This window comes from Hippopotamus amphibius, chromosome 8 (assembly GCF_030028045.1).
Source record: "Hippopotamus amphibius kiboko isolate mHipAmp2 chromosome 8, mHipAmp2.hap2, whole genome shotgun sequence".
NCBI lineage: Eukaryota > Metazoa > Chordata > Mammalia > Artiodactyla > Hippopotamidae > Hippopotamus > Hippopotamus amphibius.
In genome coordinates this window covers 142,958,075-142,975,095 of record NC_080193.1, presented here as the reverse complement: position 1 = coordinate 142,975,095, position 17,021 = coordinate 142,958,075, and the positions used below count along the sequence as shown (strand labels likewise).

At 46.8% G+C, this 17,021-nt stretch overlaps 1 protein-coding gene across 10 annotated transcripts in view; it reads left to right on the top strand.

Moving 5' to 3' along the window:
• Positions 1-17,021, top strand: part of STK39 (serine/threonine kinase 39) — a 282,065-nt gene that overhangs the window by 84,857 nt on the left and 180,187 nt on the right. The gene's annotated exons all lie outside the window — the stretch shown is intronic.

Sequence of the window (17,021 nt, the reverse complement as noted above, 5' to 3'; positions counted from 1 at the left end):
CTTTGTTGCTGTTATATTTGGACAAATAATCCACTGCTTTTACTTGGACTATTTGTACTCTCTTCCCTTCATATCTTTATGCTTTCTAGTCTCTCTTTTTTGAAATACGAGTTAAACTGTGGAGAAGTTTGCATTTATTTCTTTGAATGTAATGTTTGTTTACAATGACAGTATTACTGAGTATTTTTTTTAAAAGAGTTTTCTTGGGCATATACCCAGAGAAAACCATAATCCAAAAAGAAACATGTAGCATAATGTTCATTGCAGCACTATTTACAATAGCCAGGGCATGGAAGCAACCTAAATGCCCATCAACAGATGAATGGATAAAGAAGATGGGGCACATATATACAATGGGATATTACTCAGTTATAAAAAGGAATGAGATGGAGCTATATGTAATGAGGTGGATAGACCTAGAGTCTGTCATACAGAGTGAAGTAAGTCAGAAAGAGAAAAACAAATACTGTGTGCTAACTCATATATATGGAATCTAAAAAAAAAAAATGGTACTGATGAACCCAGTGACAGGGCAAGAATAAGGATGCAGATGCAGAGAATGGACTGGAGGGCACGGGGTTGGGGGGGCGGGGGTCGAAGGGGAAGCTGGGACGAAGTGAGAGAGTAGCATAGACATATATATACACTACCAACTGTAAAATAGATAGCTAGTGGGAAGTTGCTGTATAACAAAGGGAGATCAACTCGATGATGGGTGATGCCTTAGAGGGCCGGGACGGAGAGGGTGGGGGGGATTCACGGGAGGGGGGGATATGGGGATGTATGTATAAATACAGCTGATTCACTTTGGTGTACCTCAAAAGCTGGTGCAAAAGTGTAAAGCAATTATTTTCCAATAAAGAGCTTAAAAAAAAAGTTTTCTTGCTATTCTAATAGAAAACATTTTTTATTTAAAAAAATGTGTGTGTGTGTATACACATATAGATATAGGCACACATATATATGCGTGTGTGTGTATATACATACACACACATATGTATATATTATGTGCACACACTCGTGTGTGTGTGTCTATTCCCTTTCTCAGACCTTTTGATTAGAAAAGGGAAAATTAAGGGGCCAGGTTTAGACCACAAGAAACTCTTGCCTTACGCAGCCAACAGGTGTGGTGAACAAGGCTGGCATGCTTGGTTCTATTTCCAACAGTACCGGTTCTGTGGGAATTACATATACTGTTATTGAGTGTGGCTGTAACATCAGTCCCTGACGTTTATCGAGTGTTTCCTGTGTGCCAGGCCCGGTTCCATGTGCTGAGTGCACCGTGACTCATTCAGCCTCACCACAGCCGCGTGGGGAGGTGCCCTCAATGGTGCCCACTTTGCATGCTGGAAGCTAAGATCCAGAGCGGGGAACTGAGTGGCCCAGGTGTCGTGTAGAATAAGTGGTGGCGTCCGCCTTCAGATTTGGGCAGCCTGACTCCAGAGCCGTGGCTCCACGTCTGTGGGATTTCTGGGATGAAAACCCCAAACCTGGTGATTGGAATGGTCTCGGTTTTGGGGAGAAGACCGATAGCACTTCTCCACCTCTGTGTCGGCTGATTCTCTTTGGGGCCAGGGAACATGTTCAGCACCTTTCCCCTCCTTGCTCGCAGCATCTCAGGTGAGGTTTTAGGGGATGGGAGAAGCCATCCTCTTAGGCCTCATTTGGTGCAGGATTAAGCGCAGTAGTGACGCCACACTCTTTTTCAGCCTAAAAAACTTCAGGTTTGATATAGTGGATTAAAACCCGAGGATTGCCTGGGGTTTAAAAGAAAATGCTTTACTTCTTATTAGATCTTCTGTGCTCAAAAATGTGTGGGTGTGTGACTTCCTGATAATAAACTTGGAGAGGATGCCTTGGTAAGTGTAATAGATTTTGCTACAATATGGTAGGAGTGGCCATTTGAATGTCATGCTCTTCCCACGGCCTAGCATTTTATTTTCCAATTTGATGTTCTGTCATAAACTGTCTGGAAGAGCTTAGTGCTTTGTCTGGCAAGTGACTAAGGCTGTTGGTCCGGAATTAATGAGAGATGCTATTCTACAAATTCATATAAAACAGGTCCCTTTGGGATGGTCACTACAGATATAGTCATCTTAGAATTTTAAAAAATAGTGACCACACTTAATCTACTGTAAAAATGTTGATTTCAAAATGATTTCTGAAGAACTTTCTAGAAACATATGACTGCATTCTGTAAGGTAGATCTTATGTTCGTTTTCACTTACTTTTGCCTTTTATGTGTGTGTGTATGAGTGAATGTGAATTTCCCATTCCTAGTTTTTCATAGCAGAAATCAGATCTGGTACTAAGTAATTAACTAAGGCAGCCTCGAACTTTAGATACACATCTCAGTGTATCTGAGCCCATACAGATCAGCTTATACACTAGGTTTTTCACTGTCTAAGGCACATTGGTGTGACTTTGGGTAGCGTGTCTGTTTTCCGGGAGGGAGATTTTTTTTCCTTAGTCAGCATTCGAATACATTTTCAGCTTTAGTCAGCTTCTTGAACACTCAAAACCCTATGACTAAAACGTCTGCCAGGAAAACTTGCAACTAGACTTAACTTGTTTCCAGTATTCAGATTATTATTTTCAAGGAGCCGGAGGAAGGTGTGCAAGGCGGTGGAGGTTTCGTACCCACAGCTGCTGGGTTCTTTTGTGTTTCTTCCGCGTTCTTTGACTCTGGTAAAGTGTACTTGGGTGGGAGCAGGGGGAGGAATACTTCTCATGTTATAGGGAGGAGAGGCTGCTGCTTCAGGCAAGGTGGTCCGGGCTCCCTCGGTGCCCCGGAGGCAGCCTCTGGTTAGTATAGGAGAGCCCTGAAGCCCGCGAGACATCTGGATCAGGAAATGATGATATCGTCGCCGTATGTACGGGTGCTTTGGTCTAGAGCTTGGGCTCTGACACCTGACCGCTGTGGGTCTAATCCTGGCCCTGTAGCGAGGTTATTTAACCTCCCTGCGCTTCAGTTTCCACATCTGTGCAATGGGAAAATACCGGAGGGTTAAAGGAGCTAACACACATTCCATTTTAGAATTCCTTAGCTTGTGTTGCTTTTGTATTGAAATGAAGGTCATGCCCTTTAATTTTTTTTTTAAGTTCTTTTTTGGGTATATAATTGCTTTACACTGTTGTGCCGGTTTTTGCTCTACAACGAAGTGAATCAGCTGTATTTATACGTGTATCCCCATATCCCCTCCCTCCCGCGACTCCCTCCCACCCTCCCTATCCCGCCCCTCTAAGTCCTTACCCATCCTCGAGTGGATCTCCCTGTGCTATGCAGCAGCTTCCCACGAGCTCTCTGTTTCACACTCGGTAGTGTATATATGTCAGTCATGCCCTTTAGTTATTTAAGGTGTCCTTAGATCACAGGGCAGCGGCTGGGAAGGTGAGGCCGAAGGCACCGCACGTGACCTGCCAGTTCATTTTGCTCTAAAACTGTTGCTGATGGAATAAAGCCCCAGCTCCCTAATAGGGCGTATGAAGGCCCTGCCTGACGTTCCAGTCTCGTCCGCCCGTGCTTCCTCCCTGCTTCTTTGTGATCCCCCTTCTTTACCTGGCTCGCTTCCTCTCCTTCCCGACTCAGTTCGAGGTGGTCTTTCCTTGAGAAAGCCTTCCCATCCTTTCCTCTGCCACCCCCATTCTTGCTGCATTAAGCATCTCACCCTGGTGGCTTGAAAGTGCCCTGAATACACTCCAACTGGATTGCCTGTTCCATGACAGTGCATCTGGGTCTCTGCGTCCCCCTCTTCCCTCCAGACCTTATCAGTGGTAGAAACTCCATGGTGTTCATCTCAACACCCTGTAAGAGTGCCTGGCACGTGGCAGGTGTTCACAAACTTTTGGCCAGTGTGATCTGAGCTGTCTCGGGAGGCTCTGCACACGTAAGCCCCCGTCAGTGATGGGGTGCACGTGTGAGTCACAGCTGATCGTTCAAACAAGCAAGAGCATATCAGCTTAACACAGAGGAATGTGAAAATATTTAAAATATTTAGGCACGTGTGCTATATCTAATGCATATTTTTAAGACTGAAATCGTTTTTTAACAACATTTTTCAGCTCTGATTTTAGGCAAGCTTTGCTTTAGCCAAGTAGCAATGAAATGATTAAGTCATGGAAGAATGAAGCAAAACCATGAATTAAGAGATGTTGGGCACACTCAGAAAGCAGAGTACGGTGCAAATTAAAATCTTTGGGAGGGTGTGAATTGCTTTGTAGTGAACCAAAATACTTTCTGGGTTTCAAGAAGTTGATGATTCTGTGAATTGTGGTTTACCAAATTACGCCAAAATTCTCATTTATTCCCTTTTTTGGGGGGGGTTTAAGTACGTAAAGATGACAACTTAATGTGGCTTCCTAAATTTCGGGATCTTGACAAATGGTACCATTTGGTGAACCCTTCCGTGTGAACCGTGTATACCGTCAATTCTGGAAATTTAGTTTTCTTTTCCGTCTGTACAGCATCGGGGAGAACTACTTGGGGAGATTTTCAGCAGCTTCCCATCCTTTAACAGCTGCTGGCAGTTGTCTGAGCAGCAATCAAGGAAATCTCACTGAGGGAACCCAATGGGGGAGAAGCACTTGGCGCTCCTGCTCGAATTTTTCCTGTGCGTGTTCCGCTGCAGGGGGACAGGGACTGACTGGGCTGAGCTTCAAGGAAGAGTGTAGGAGCACTCGCCTGCCTCCCTGCCTGCCTCCCTGCTTCCCTGCCTGCCTCCCTGCCTCCCTGCCTGCCTCCCTGCCTCCCTATTCCCCTGCCCTCTTTCCTTCCTCCCTTCCTTTCTTGCTGTTTCTCTTTTTCCTTCCTTCCTTCCTTCCTTCCTTCCTTCCTTCCTTCCTTCCTTCCTTCCTTCCTTCCTTCCTTCTTTCTCTTCCTTCCTTCCTTCCTTTCTTTCTTTCTTTCTTTCTTTCTTTCTTTCTTTCTTTCTTTCTTTCTCTTTCTCTTTCTCTCTCCTTTCTTTCTCTCTCTCTCTCTCTTTCTTTCTTTCTTTCTTTCTTTCTTTCTTTCTCTTTCTTTCTTCCTTCCTTCCTTCCTTTCTTTCTTTCTTTCTTTCTTTCTTTCTTTCTTTCTTTCTTTCTTTCTTTCTCTTTCTCTCTCCTTTCTTTCCCTCTCTTTCTTTCTTTCTTTCTTTCTTTCCTTCCTTCCTTCTCTCTCTCTCTCTCTCTCTCTCTTTCTGCCTTTAAGGGCCTGCACTGTCATTTTTTAAATTAAATTTTATATATTACCGCAAGCTGCTGAGGCCTGGGGAAAATAAGATTTTTTTTTTTTAAATTGAAGCGTAGTTGATTTATAATATCGTGTTAGTTTCAGGTGTACAAGAAAGTAATTCAGTTATCTGTATCTGTTTCTCGTTTTTCAGATTCTTTTCCCTGATAAGTGGTTAGAAAATGTAGCACTCCCTGTGCCCTACAGTAGGTCCTGTTGGTCATCTATTTTGTACATACGAGTGTGTACACGTTAATCCCAGACTCCTGTTCTGTCCCTCCTCCCCCCCTTTCCCCTTTGGTAACTGTAAGTTTGTTCTCTCTGTCTGTGGATCTATTTCTGTTTTGTATATAAGATCATTTGTATCATTTTCTTAAGATTGCACATATAAGCAGTGTCATATGATATTTGTCTTTGGCTTACTTAGTATGACAACCTCTAGGTGCATCCGTGTTGCTGCAGATGGCATCGTTTCACTCTTTTTTATGGCTGAGAGTCCATTGTATATATACGTGCTACATCTTCTTTATCCATCATCTGTCGATGGACACTGAGGTTGCTTCCATGTCCTGGCTGTTGTAAATAGTGCTGCAGTGAACACTGGGGTGCGTGTGTCTTTTCGAAATATGGTTTTCTCTGGATGTATGCCCAGGAGTGGGATTGCAGGATTTTACGGTAGATCTGTTTTTAGTTTTTTAAGGACTTCCATACTATTCTCCCTAGTGGCTGCGCCAGTTTACATTCCCACCAGTGGTGTAGGACGGTTCCTTTTTCTTCACACCCTCTGCAGAATTTTTAGACCAAGAGCAGAGCAGTTCAACTCAGTTCTTTGCTGGATCATTTTTGTTTTTTCATTGACGTTTTGTTTTCTGGAACCTTCAGTTCTAACAAAAATGTCCTTTCCTAGTGAAGAGGTTATAGAGTTCTTCTGTATTACAGTTAGGTGTTTGGGTTCAATGCCTCTACAGTGGTTAGTCGACATATTTATTGAACATCTGCTGTGTTCCAGGCATCATCTCTGAGCTGATCTGTGGTCAGCAGTGGAGGCTTTGTGTCTGCTCTCCTGGAGTTTACAGTTCAGGTGAAAAAAAACAGGCAGCTGTCAACAAGTTGCTATAACGTTTAATTTCAAAAATTTGTAAGTGGAGAGAAATGCATATACCCAGGGAATCTAAGTTAGCCACACTAGGTGTAGTTTAATAGGCGGTCCTGGGGTTAAGTCTTAAATATGTATTATAAATAGGAATAATTTGGGACTAGGCGTTTTTGATCAATAACATTTCATAAGTTACTGCATGTATCATATGCAGATTAGAGGTTTTTAGGAAATTTACGTGGATTCAACACGTATTAACACTCTGTGGAATATAATTTAACACTGGATTTCGCAGAGTACACTTGAGAACACAGTTGCCAAGGATCTAGCCCCCAGGTCACTAACTTACCCTGTACCCTCAGTCAAGTTCTTTGCTGGCCACGTGTCTAAAGTGATGCTCTTCGGGTTTCAGGTTTCCTGTAAACTCTAAAAATTGTATAACCGTAATATAGAAGAACTCTATAACCTGCATGCCCCCCAACAAACTGCCCTCCTCCCAGTCTTCCCCACTTCTTCTAATGGCAGCTGCGTCCTCCTATGGAATAGGCCAGAAATCTCGAGTTCCTGACCCTTCTTCTCTTATACCCCATGCCCTGTCCAGTTTGTCAGCAAATGCTATTGTGAACCACACCTCATCACCTCCCCTGCGGTCATCCTGGTCCAAGCCACCATCCATCAGCTCTGGCCTGGATACCTACTGTAGCCTCCTAAGAGGACTTCTTCTGTCCTTGCCCTGTGTGCTCAGCTGTCTCCACGGCATCCAGAGTGATGCTGTAAAGTAAGCTAGCTTGTATCATGGCTTTACTCAAAGCTTTGTGATGCCTTTCCATCTCATTCAAAGTCCTACTGGTGGCCTATTGCTGCTCCTTCCTCTCCCTCGCTCTCCTGCAGTCAAGCTGGCCTCGTTGCCATTCATGCTCCTGCCTCAGGACCTTTGCATGGGCTGTTGCCGCTACCTGGAATGCTCTTCTGCGTCCCGCCCATGTCCCATCAGTGAGGCTTCGGCGGGTGGCGTCCTCTGGTGAAGTGCAGCACCTCTGCCCTGTACCCCCCATCCCCTGATGCTTTTCTTTATTGTACACAACAAGGTAGCCTACATTCGTGGTTCTCAAGGTGTGAGTCTAAATCAGCATCACCTTGGGCGCTTTAGAAAAATGCAAATTCTTGCGCTCTTCCATCCCTAGTTTCTGCTGAGTCAGAAACTCTGGAGGTGGGCCCAGCAATCCGAATGTCAGGAAGCCGTCTGAGGATTCTGACGCGCCCTAAAGTCTGTGAACCACTGCTGTCTGTTGTGCTTCATACTTTTATTATCTGTGTTCATCTCTCCTCCCCACCCCTGTCCCAACTTAAAGGTCAGCTCCGGGAAGGCCTGGGTTTCTGTCCTATAGTCCGAGAGTCTAGAATGGAAATGGTATTTGGAAAGAGCTCAGCAAATAGTGGTTGCATGAATGAATGAACATGTGATTATGTAGTAAATTTAAATTAAAAGAATACTGAGCTATAGAGTTTAATGTATGTTCCTCATGTTTTCGTGACTCCTCAGTGTTAGGTGTTTTAAACGTGAGGTTTTCTTTACCACGGTTTTAAAAATCTGCAGATTCTTCAAAGATTGCATTATCTCCAACTAATCCTTCTCGAAACTTTGTGAAAATGAAGTGAATTGTTGCTTTAGCTACTTGTGGCAGCTGGAATTGTGCTATTTTAATCCTCTCCCATAGGGACCATCTCTTTAAAAGTGGACAGATGGGTCATTCTGGTTAATTGGAAGCTTCTGATAGTAGAGCTAGCTGAGTGGAGATTTGTGTGAAAAAGACCACCTGGAGATATATAAATATTGCATTAGAAATTTAGGCTTACTAATATTTGATCTAAGTTGCTTGTGCCTGTCTTTGTGGGTATGGCCAGCCGGAGCCCCCAGTGACTGCAGAGCACGCCTTTGGCTTCGGAAATAATGATCCACGTATAACATGCTTACCTAGCGTTCCCCTCACTTTGCTGTCAGTTCAGCAGAGTCAGTCTTACAGATGAGGGGACTGAGGACTGCCGAGTGGGGCCTTGTTTGAGGTCATTCTGAAGGTCGTAAAGGCCAATCACTCCAGACCTCCCCGGACTTCACGTTTTGTCCTTGGCTCACTTCCTCGCCATTAGGCCCCCGCCCCCTCCCCCATGTGCTTCTTAATTCTATGCCTTTTGACAGCTCAGCTGTCCCGGGGCTCAGTTTTTTAGCTGGAAAGTAAGGCAGGTTGACAAGCTCTTCTCCGAGGATCTGTCTTGCCTCCGAGTGTTTGAGTGTCCCTTCATCAGCCTCACTCACTAAAGACATTCTCAGTCCTGTTTGAAAGCATTCGAACCAGAAGGTGGTCTTGGGCATGGAGCAGAGAGTAAGCCAGGCATCTGTCCTGTGGCTACGTTCACCAGAGCATCGTTAAAAATACCCCTCCTGCTTCCCACGGGGGAGCCAGGGAAGAGTGGGTTTGTGACCTGCGGATTGCCTGTGGTTTTCCTTTGCTCACTGCAATTGTCATGGTTGATAGAAGGTTGACCACGAGTGAGCTCTCGGTCGTGCCCGTCTTTAGACTTGAGAAGGCTGGCTCTTGCCTGCCCCTGCAGCACAGCTGGTCTGGGTTTTTACTGCTCTAGCCTTCCTGGCCCCCCTCCCTTCTACCGCTGTCCCTCCAGGTGTGGCCTCTGCCTCTGCTTCTCGCTGGAAGTTCACCTGCTCTGGGGAAGGGTTCCGTGGCTCTGACATCGATGAGCAGATTATCGGTGGTTTGCCATGATCTTAAACGACTGTTCTCCTTCACGCTGGGGCCAGTTGGCTGTATTAGCTGAACTGTGCGTCACATGTGAGTTGACGTCAGCTACCACTTACTCTTCTATCTTTTTTGTCTCCCGTGTTGTCTTGCTTGTTGGTTGAGGACTTGGGGAGAAGGGAGGCTGGCAGCTTGGAGAGCCTACGAGTTTCTCCCAAGAATCCCTCTGTGGAATTTTAAAAATAATTTGTCTGTGTCATTGTGGATTGATGTTGATTCCATGTACAAAGTACAAATAAGAGCTAAGAACTTTTCCTTTATACGTAGAAATATAGCACATTTGAAGGAAGCCTGTTGATGGCAATTTTGAGAGTCTACCTACATGAAATACCCGTCATAGGAAGGTTTGCTTCTTTGTGTTGTTTTTTTCTTTTTCTTTTTTTTGTATTTTGAAAGGTGAGACTCTAGCTTTAGGGAATAAAACACAGTATTCTGATTTCTTCTTTTGCTGTTAGAAAAGGCAGTGAGATTGTCATTCTCTGATGTTTCAAAGACGGTCAAGACCGCCTCTCCCACATTAATAGATGGAAAACGCGGACTTGTCCAGAGCAGCTGTAAGTGACTGTCTAGGCACCAGGCGCTGGAAATACGGCAGATCCTGTTTTCTGATCGCGAATGTCTGGGACACCATGCCACGTGTGAGTGGCGGCTGCAGCCTGTAGAACCACGCCAGGCCACTGAGTACCATTTGCTTACAAGAAGGAATAAATAGAGTTCAAAACCAGGAGTCGGATCAGGGAAAGGAGTTTGGGTGGAAAGCGAGGGTTTCAGAAAACTCTCTTTGGTTCTGTCTGGTCCCTCTTGGGGTCCCTCCCTCCTGAATAGGACGGATGGTGTGTCCTCTTCCGTGGTGAGGTGGTGTGTGAATAATTGATTACTACGGGCAGGTGAGATGCCAACGTATTTATTATGGCCTTGCTCCCACAATGAGCGGATTCAGTGTTGTCACACCGCATTTCAGAGGTTTCACGAGGGGGAGCGAGCGGTTTCCTGTTACAGATATCTGCGCTGAAGCTGATGCCTGCCTGCAGCCCGGCTCCTCTGTGCCCTGGCACCTCCAGCGAGCAGCGGTTACAGACAGACTGTGAATAAGTATGGCGATCATGAACGATGTAGGTGCATTATCAGAAGATTTTGTGCCAGTCTGAGTACTCCCTTAGCGGTGCGCCACGCACGTCGGTTTCTCCTGCTTGACACATTCGAATCACTGGGTCAGACCGTTCCGTGTAGAAGATGATTGTCGTTTATCGCGTTGCCCTCGTACTTACCTGTCATAAAACACACGGATGTGCGCTCAGCTTTTCCGTGCTCCTCTCCTTCCACTGCTGTGGTTCTCCTTACCTCGGAGGTGGAGGAGGAACGTCGTGGAGCTGGCCGTCCTTGGAAGTCTTCCGGTCAGACGGAACTGTGCTGTGGTGCCTGCTAGGAAGACAGTGCCATCGAGGACACGGCGCGTTGAATCGGCTGGGGCTCTTGCCACAGTGCAGCTCCTGATGCACTAGGTCTGGGGTGGGACCCGAGATGCTGTGTTTCTCCGAGGCTCCCAGGTGATGCGGGTTGCTTCTGGCCCGTGGACCCCAGTTTGAGTAGCAAGGAGCTAGACGAGAATGTGGACGATACTTCCCTCTCCTGTTTTCCTGGAAGTGTATGGTTCCGCTCCTGGAACGTTTATATGAGCGTAGCCCCACGCAGACACTGTTGGCAAAAAGTGAATGAGGCTCTTCGTGCAGTATGGTTTTTCCCCCTTGAGACGCCTGTGCATTTATTCGTTTTGATTTGTGCCCCGGGCACGAAAAGCCACGTGTAATACCGGACCTGTTTAAAACTCCAGAATTGCACTGTGCGCTCACTTGTTGTCTTGCTGATTTTCGCCAGGTCCACGTGGGGTTTGCATTGACTTTGGCTGCTGATGCGGTGGTTAACCCTTAGCAGTCAGGAACTACGAAGAAACGTGGCTGCGCGGGGGAAGCACAGGGGATTGTCAGTTAAGAAGCCTTTGGGTGCAAACACCGGAGTGCTTGACGGTCGGGATGAAGCAGTACGGACATTTAACGGTCTCGCGGGACATTAGTCTGGGGCGTGCGGTCCCAGGGTTGGTGCAGGCGCAGCCAGGAGCACGGGTATCACAGAGGTCCCGGGCCCGTCCCTCCCTCTCTGTTCTGCACCTCGGTAACGTCAGGCAGCCCGTGTCCCCCGGGGCTGCTCGTGCTCCCAGCATCACGTCCTCGTGCGACTGTGTCCCCAGCAAGCAGGGGAGCGGGGAGGAAAGGAGCCTTGTGGGGTGGTTCTTGTATTCAGACAGAAAATTTTCCGACGAGGGTCTATCCTGTACGCCCCCTGGATCCCATGGGCCAGAGCTAGGGCAGACCCTCAGACCAGTCCCCAGACCGGGAGCCAGACACCACGACTGACTTGGATCTGCACGACCGACCCCCGGGGCCCGGCACAGCAAATCGGGATGCTGGGAGAGAACGGGGCGTGGATGTTGGGGCAGCCACCAGCGTGTGCGGCCAAGGACTGGTGTTCGTAAGAAACTACTGTATCTGTCCTCTGCCCCTCATGTTATAGCTTGTGAAACCGTTGCTCAAAGAAGTGAAGTGGGTGAGCCGGGAGGGTTCGATTCCAAAGTACCTTCTCGAGGCGGAAATGTGGCTCCTTGCTGCGCACTGTGTCCTCCCTGGCTGCCTCTCCTCTTCCCTGCAGTGTCGGGGGTCATCGATGGGGGCCCCCGGGAAGGGTCAGGGCCCCAGGGTGTGCCTCTGCACGGGGGCCGTGTATCCCGCACCAAGTGCGTCACTGTTCGGGCTCTCACCAGGTACGCTCACACCACTGTTAGGACCGAGAGGAAGCTTCGCCTGTGCACAAAGTGGCGTTATTTCAAGAAGGAACCCAGCCCAGTGACTCTTGCGGCCCCTGTGAAGGTCTTGCCACATCCTGTCTTGACCCCCTGGGCTCTGGGCTCTGCTTCTTGCTCTGCGTCTGCCTAGTTCTGCAGGTGCTGCAGGTGCAGCGTCCACTGAGGGCTTGAGGCGTCCCCTGTGCCATCGCCGAGCCCGTGCTGCCCGCCCTCCCGCCCGCCTGGTGTCAGCGGTTCCCAGCAGGAGTCAGGCGATGCTGCTCCCGCCCCTCCCCCTCCCCGCTCTGTTTCCACGCAGACTGGGCTCTTAGTGCCCAGAAGTCTGATGATGGCACGCCTCCAGGAGAGTGAAAAGTTGTTCCTGTTTAATTTGCAAAGAGAAGTCAAACAAGCAGAAAAACTGGTAGAAAAGCCTGTGTTTAATTATACATTAAAAAAAAATAAAATTGAGAAACAGGGATTCGGTCAGTTAAAAAAGAGAAAAGCGCTGTGCCCAAGATGCGATAATGGGGCAAGCATTGCAGTCAGAAGGGAGCAGTGCCGGGAGACTGCTGGCTTCCGCGTACAAGACGAATTACGGCCTGGGACTCTGCCTTGTTATTCTCCAGGTGCCATGTGGGGAGAGAGAGTTTGACCAGAGAGGGCTGTGATCAGAGCTGTGCTTGAGGAAGATGGATCTGCATGGAATAAGGCTAGACTGCAGTTGGAGGAGGCATGCCTCTGATCCTGTAATTGTAAAGCCTTCACTTACCCTGGTCTGTGTTTTTCCTCTCAAGAAAATCAGGGGGCGGAAAGGACACCTTGGAATTACCAGCAAACAGAGGATGATACCTTTAACGTAATTCTTCTATTCGTGTTGTTTAGGTCATGTAATAGTCACTCTATTTAAATTATTATCCTATTTTCCCATGTCAGCTCTCACTGGAAGGCCGGCGTTGTGTTTAAACCAAAGCTCTGTAAAATCAAAGCTACACCCACACCGGCTGGACACTCCTGTGCTTACCCCACGCTTCCTGGACCACTGACACACATCTTACTATAAAAACAGCATGAAAAGAGCGAAATACGTCATTTAAATAAAACAGCCGTCTATACAGTTCCTAACAGAATTAAGAAAATATTTGCTTCTGTTTTATCCCCGTTATCTTAGTTTACATAATTTAAATGATAATGTAGTTCTTTATATGCGTCTTCATTCACCAACATTGGCGGTGTAACGTTGTAAGGAAACCTGTGAGACTCAAGAAAGTGTTCCTGGGTGTGTAGAAGTATGTTGCAGTTTCGCCAGAAAAGTCTGGAGCCTCTCAAGAGAAAAAACAAAACAGAAACAAAAGCTGGGAATGAAACCAAATCATGAAGGGATTGTTTTTGATGATATACATATGACATTTAGGATTGACCAGAGACCCTCAAACGAGTTTTCCTCTGTCGGGTCGTCACAACTTGATCCTTACTCAGGGAGGAGCTTGGGGTTGTGGAGGATTAAGCCCATTATTCCTTTTTGCATTTCCTTTTCGGTACCAAAGGATACACTGAATTTTCCCCAAAAGGAGCCCAGGGCTCTGTGGCTAAAACTTCTCTGTGAAGGGCAATGGACTTTGTTCAGGCCTTCCTTCAGTAACTTGCTGTGGGGTCGTTGGGCAAGTCACTTCATCTTTTTTGTTCCTCCCTCTTTCTCAATTCCAGTACTCACTAAATTATTACAGTTTCTTAAGAATTTATCTCATCCTTTCCTTTTTCAGAGTGTGTTCAGGTACAGACCCTGGTGATTCCACTCCTGGGCCCTGGCGGTGGTCTTCCTTCCTCCAGTCTCTCCTTTCCTGAACACGCCTGCGCGATTCCTCTTCTCTGGTTCTCCCCGTGACGAGGGAGGGAGCCCCGGCAGCCCAGGGCGGTAACTGGGTCAGGTACACCTCCTTACCCGGAACTCGGACTCTGTCGCTCAGGGCTTCTTCACTTTTCCAGACCGTGGCCTCTGGGGAAGGGAGGCTGCGCGTGGCAGGGAACTGCCAGGGGCCCCTGTGGCTACCGTGGCTACCGTGGCTCCCGCGGCCGCAGATGCCCGACGGCCCCTTGGAGGTCTGAGGGGCTCAGTGTCTGTTGCAAACCATTTTGAATACATTTTAGGAAGCTCTGAGCTATCAAATGTTGATCCCATTCTCTCCAGCCAAGTGTGGCGTGGACCTGAGCGTTATTTGTTTGTTTTTTTCCCCATGCACAATTCAGGTTCTCTTTCACAGGTATTTTGTAGATGTTTGAGGTAGGCCCGCAACCTCACTCCCAGGTTTCAAGGAAATCAGGTTTCAGAGCAAATGCAGCCATTCATCAGTTTGTTCTGTAAGCCCAAGGGGATTCCTGCTCTGTGTCCTTCTAGGTGAGTGAAAAATTCACTTGAAGCAGACACACCAGCATTCCAGATGCAGTTTTCGTGTACATTTGTACTTGGCACCTGGAATCCAGCTAGACAGAAATCTGCTTAGGGGTGAAGCTTACCCTTGGGCTTGGCTGGATTCTTTCTGTTCATGCAAGGTGGGGAGTGTCTCTAAACTACTTTAGCCACTCTCTGTGTGCTCACTGCTTTGACTTTGACCAGGGAAAACCTGTTTCTAACATGCCTCACGCCTGTCAACAGGTGGCTCTTTTCCCCAGCAGTAGCCCCTTTTGGGCATTCACCTGGCTCATACTTATCTATACTTAGATACAGATAACAGAAATATTTCTAGCAGCTGCCTCTGGCATCCTGAATCAAACGCTCCCAGACCCGCTCTTAGCACTGGGCATTCTGCCTCAGAACACCAGTTGACCACCTGGGTTGCAGTACCACAAATATAGCATCGCATGGTGTACGTTGAAGTATTTTAGGTAAATGTTAGACATTATAACAACACAGTTGGCAGACTCCTTTCTCAGACTGCACCAGGCAGGCGGAATTGCTTTATTGTACTTTTCCACCCTTTTTTTTTTTTTTTTTTAATGAATTTGTTGCCAACAATAGCAAAAACGAGAGGTTTTATATCAGGATCTTGATGTTCGGCTTTCTCTGGGAAGACTGGGGCACCTGCGGCACCAGGGCCCTTTTCCTCTATGACAACTTTCTTTTCCAGCTGACAAGCAGACACTTGCTTTAGACCCGGGGATTGGGCTCCTAGGCAGGGCCCCGCACTTGCTGATCCTCCCTACGCCGAGACAGACAGCAAGCGCCCTTCGTCACTGAGATCGTGCTGTTGGCTTTTAGGACTCTCTTCCCTCCTTCCCGTTCCTGCCTGGGCCCCTGCAGGTATTTGAGTTTTTGAGCCTTGCAGCTGTCAGACAGTTTTTCTTCCTGGCTCAGCACTTGTGCTTTGCTCATACTGCTGCTTTGTCTGGAATGCCACTTCCTTTTGGGCTCATCTGTCCAGATCGCAACCTCATCTTCGAGGCCGGGTCCAAGGCCCACTTGAAGATGGAGTGTTTCACGGCGGTTATGGTCCTAGCCGCTCCGCCTCTACACGGAGCAGAGCACAGCGTTTGACGCTACACATTGTTCTGTTCCATGTCTTCTCCCTCCTTGATGGTAAATTCTTAAGGTCAGGAAGCATCTCCTTCTCATATTTTATATCTACCACTGTAAAAACATCAGTGCTTATCCCCTCAGCCCAGTTAAAAGGCAGAGAGAGTGATAGAGGAGGCGGGAGAGGAAAGGAGAGTCAGATTTGCATGTTGTGCTAAGAGATTCTGACTGTATCCTGGGGGAGCAGGGAGTCCTTAAAGACTGCTAAGGAGCCATCAGGCCTGTGACAGAAGGGCCTGGTTGCCGGAGGCTGGATCTGGGGAAAGCAGAGAGGTGGCAACTTTAGGAAGCTGCCCCAGGAATCTTGGCTTAAACCAAGGCAGTGGCAGGGGGGAGGGAGAGAAGTGGATGGATTCAAAAGATGTGAGAGCCTTTTCCTTACCAGGATGACAGCCTTCTTTCTGGTTTGAGATGCAGTTATTCCTGGAGGCTGGCTAACTTTGTGTGTAGCCTTTCGTGCCATGTTGCCAGAGAAATGTTCATGGTTTCTGACCCATGTGTACCTGGCTCCACTCCCCTGGGCTGTGTAGAGTTTGCCCTTGGCAATCAAGGGCGCTTTTCACTCTACCTTCTCCACCACCTCCTCACTGTCACACATCAGCTGTCTCCACAGAGGATACCTGTCTTCCTGTTTACACAAGCGCACTGCACAGTTCAGTCGAAACCTTCTCTTTCTCAGTACCTATAAATCTTTTTCTGTACACTTGGGCCATACTTAGGAGCAAATTGTACTTTTATTCTGTAGTCATAGGGTGAGTAGATGTGAGGATTGGTGTTTCCTGCTTCTGGAATTTTTCTTAGCTTTAGAGACATTTAACTATCTGTTTATGACTGTTTTCAGCAGAGGCTGTGAATACATTTGTGAATCAGGAAAGATACATTGAAGAGGTATTGTCAATAATGAATTGCAACTATACATCTCTCTCAGCTGATTTGGAGTTTTAAAAAGGTCTACTGTAATCAGATGGTATTTTTAAGGAGTTAAAAAAATTTAATGTTAATTGGATTTTTATCTAGATTATATGTTTTAGGAAGATCTATGTATATTCGGGGTGTAGAGTTGCTTCAACTGCATGTAAAAGACTTCATGTTTCCTTAAAGCAACTTTTACCCATATCCTTAATTATTTACAGATGATATGTACAATATTTATTCAATAGTATCATGCTGCAAAGTTGTTTTAATAAAAATGGAATGTTGGCTTCACTGTTAAACTTCTTTCCAGAAATATAAGTGAAATTGAAATTTATATTTTCAAAAGCCTTCTCATACTGTGTCTTCCTCTAGCCAGATTTAGTAGATGCTTACAAATGATTAAGTTCACCTAGCTCTTCTGTAAGAGAATGAATTTTATCTCCTCCTACCTGCAGTAGACTGGTTCAGTGGTTTCAGACGTTTCTCTTCACAAAGCTTGATTTTTCTGACTGTAATAGAAGAGTTCCAATAGTTAGAGTTTGGCACATGTAGAATTTTCAGAATATCTTTTGTTCACTATT